General features: G+C 41.8%; 1 long non-coding RNA gene across 1 annotated transcript in view; it reads right to left on the bottom strand.

The window, feature by feature from the left end:
• Positions 1-1,201: 1,201 nt before the first annotated feature.
• The window catches only part of LOC127909997 (uncharacterized), a 3,713-nt gene continuing 1,541 nt past the window's right edge, over positions 1,202-3,373 (bottom strand). Inside the window, exon 2 of the long non-coding RNA XR_008073426.1 lies at positions 1,202-3,373. This exon is cut by the window's right edge and continues 608 nt beyond it. This is a non-coding gene — a long non-coding RNA (uncharacterized LOC127909997).

Here is a 3,373-nt window from a genome sequence, read left to right as displayed (position 1 = left end):
GAAGAACAGGTGAAAAGACAAGACTGTCAAGAGGAAAGTATTGATGTTATTGATAAGACTGAAGGAGGAAAGGAAGCGTGCGGAAGGAGGTGTGTGTGTGTGAGGAAGTGTGTGTGTGTGTGTGAGGAAGGAAAGGAAGACTGAAGGAGTGAAAGTGTGTGTGGAGGAAAGGAAGTGAAGGAGGAAAGGTGAAGGAGGAAAGGAAGTGTGAAGGAGGAAAGTGAAGTGAAGGAGGAAAGGAAGACGGAAGGAGGAAAGGAAGACGGAAGGAGGAAAGGAAGTGTGTGGTGTGTGAAAGGTGTGTGAAGGTGTGGAAAGGAAGTGAAGGAGGAAAGGAAGACGGAAGGAGGAAGGAAGACTGAAGGAGGAAAGGAACGGAAGGAGGGTGTGAAGTGTGGAGGAAAGGAAGTGAAGGAGTGTGTGAAGTGTGTGTGAAGGTGTGGGTGTGTGAAGGAGGTGTGTGAAGGAGGAAAGGACTGAAGGAGGAAAGGAAGACTGAAGGAGGAAAGGAAGACTGAAGGAGGAAAGGAAGTGTGAAGGAGTGTGTGTGTGTGAAGACTGAAGGAGGTGAAGTGAAGGAGGAAAGGAAGACGTGAAGGAGGAAAGGAAGACTGAAGGAGGCGTGTGCGTGCGTGAAAGTGTGACTGAAGGTGAAAGGTGACTGAAGGAGGAAAGGTGTGTGTGTGGAAGGTGTGTGAAGACTGAAGGAGGAAAGGTGTGAAGGTGTGTGACTGAAGGAGGAAAGGAAGACTGAAGGAAAAGGAAGACTGAAGGAGGTGAAGTGTGTAAGTGAACAGGTGAAAAGACAAGACTGTCAAGACGCCATTTAGTAGTGATGTTATTGATATCGCTGTGTGTGTGTGTGTGTGTGTGTGTGTGTGTGTGTGTGTGCGTGTGTGTGTGTGTGTGTGTGTGTGTGGGTGTGTGCGTGCGTGTGTGCGCTTGTGTGATTTACTGAGGCCCTGCTGGTCCAAAGGATTGTGATTCATTGTCTTTCCTTTGACTGATCTGTACTATTGATCCTCTGTATATTCTTCAAAGGGATAATATGGATTCATCGTAGGATGCAGACAGTGAAATATTACCAAGTAGAAACAACAACCTGCACCCTTAATTGACTGGCTCTGCTACCAAAAAAAAGTCCACCTAATTTATATAACATCTCATATACATCATATTCAATTATATAACACAATGTAAATATTATGAAAAAACAATGACTTTATTTTTAATATCATTGCTGTTGCATTTCACATAATCTCAAAATGTTAACCATCCTTATAGTACCGTATGTAAATACAGGACCAGTGGACACACCTACTCATTCAAGGGTTTTTATTTTAACTATGTTCTACATTGTAGAATAATAGTGAAGACATCAAAACTATGAAATAACACATATGGAACCATGTAGTAACCAAAAAAGTGTTTGAGATTCTTAAATGTAGCCACCCTTTGCCTTGATAACAGCTTTGCGCACGCTTGGCATTCTCTCAACCAGCTTCATGAGGTAGTCACCTGGAATGCATTTCAATTAACAGGTGTGCCTTGTTAAAAGTTCATTTTTGGAAGGGGTGTTATACAGAAGGTAGCCCTACTTGGTAAAATACCAAGTACATATTATGGCAAGAACAGCTCAAATAAGCAAAGAGAAACGACAGTCCATCATTACTTTAAGACATGAAGGTCAGTAAATCTGGAACATTTCAAGAACTTTTAAAGTTTCTTCAAGTGCAGTCACAAAAACCATCAAGGGCTATGATGAAACTGGCTCTCATGAGGACCTGTCACAGGAAAGGAAGACCCAGAGTTACCTCTGCTGCAGAGGATAAGTTCATTAGAGTTAACTGGCTCTCATGAGGACCTGTCACAGGAAAGGAAAACCCAGAGTTACTTCTGCAGCAGAAGATAAATTCATTTAATTGCACCTCGGTTTGCAGCCCAAATACATGCTTCACAGAGTTCAGGTAACAGACACATCTCAACATCAACTGTTCAGAGGAGACTGTGTGAATCAGGTCTCTGTGGCCGAATTGCTGCAAAGAAACCACTACTAAAGGACACCAATAAGAAGAAGATACTTGCTTGGGTCAAAAAACACGAGCAAAGGACATTAGACCGGTGGAAATCTGTCCTTTTGTCTGACGAGTCCAAATTTTAGATTTTTAGTTTCAACCGCCGTGTCTTTGTGAGACGCAGAGTGGGTGAACGGATGATCTCTGCATGTGTGGTTCCCACCGTGAAGCATGGAGGAGGAGGTGTGATGTGTGGGGGTGCTTTGCTGGCAACACTGTCAGTGGTTTATTTTGAATTCAAGGCACACTTAACCAGCATGGCTACCACAGCATTCTGTAGTGATACGACATCCCATCTGGTTTGCACTTACTGGGACAATCATTTGTTTTTCAACAGGACAATGACCCAATACACCTCCAGGCTGTGTAAGGGCTATTTGACCAAGAAGGAGTGATGGAGTGCTGCATCAGATTACCTGGCCTCCACAATCACCCAACCTCAACCCAATTGAGATGGTTTGGGATGAGTTGGACCGCAGTGAAGGAAGAGCAGCCAACAAGTGCTCAGCATATGTGGGAACGCCTTCAAAAATGTTGGAAAAGCATTCCAGGTGAAGCTGGTTGAGAAAATGTCAAGAGTGTGCAAAGACGTCATCAAGGCAAAGGGTGGCTACTTTGAAGAATCTCAAATATAAAATATATTTTAATTTGCTTAACACTTTTTTGGTTACTACATGATTCCATATGTGTTATTTCATAGTTGTGATGTCTTCACTATTAGTCTACAATTTAAAAACTAGTAAAAATAAAGAATAACCATTGAATGAGTAGGTATTTCCAAACTTTTGACTGGTACCATATATACATTAATATATATATAATTCAAATACCACACAGGAATACCATATGCGTACGTATGTATGAGCAAGATAATACATATATCATAATAATCATTTTACACAATGTCAATATTGTGCATATCCTCCTTTTGTATACACTTCACTGGTATCATTGTTGTATTCCGACTACACAGAGCTCGCTATACATTATATATATTATACATTACATACAGAATACTGACAAACACATGCACAGATGTGCACCATAAAGGATCTGACATGAGGACTGCGTTGTACAAGGTTCTCGTTATAATGTGTACATTAGAGCTTCGTAAGCACTACTCAAGACATTCATAATTGCTTTACGACACGGACAACTCATATCACAGTCATTAACAAGCTGGGCTACTGTACCACACTAGAGTCTAGAGAGTTCCAAAGGTCAAGCAAGGCCAAGGCATTCTGGGGCCTTGAGAAAGGTTGAAGGTCACACAAGCACTAACCCATTTGCCATAAGAG

This window comes from Oncorhynchus keta, chromosome 20 (genome assembly GCF_023373465.1).
Source record: "Oncorhynchus keta strain PuntledgeMale-10-30-2019 chromosome 20, Oket_V2, whole genome shotgun sequence".
NCBI classification, from domain to species: domain Eukaryota; kingdom Metazoa; phylum Chordata; class Actinopteri; order Salmoniformes; family Salmonidae; genus Oncorhynchus; species Oncorhynchus keta.
This window is presented reverse-complemented; position numbering and strand designations above follow the sequence as displayed.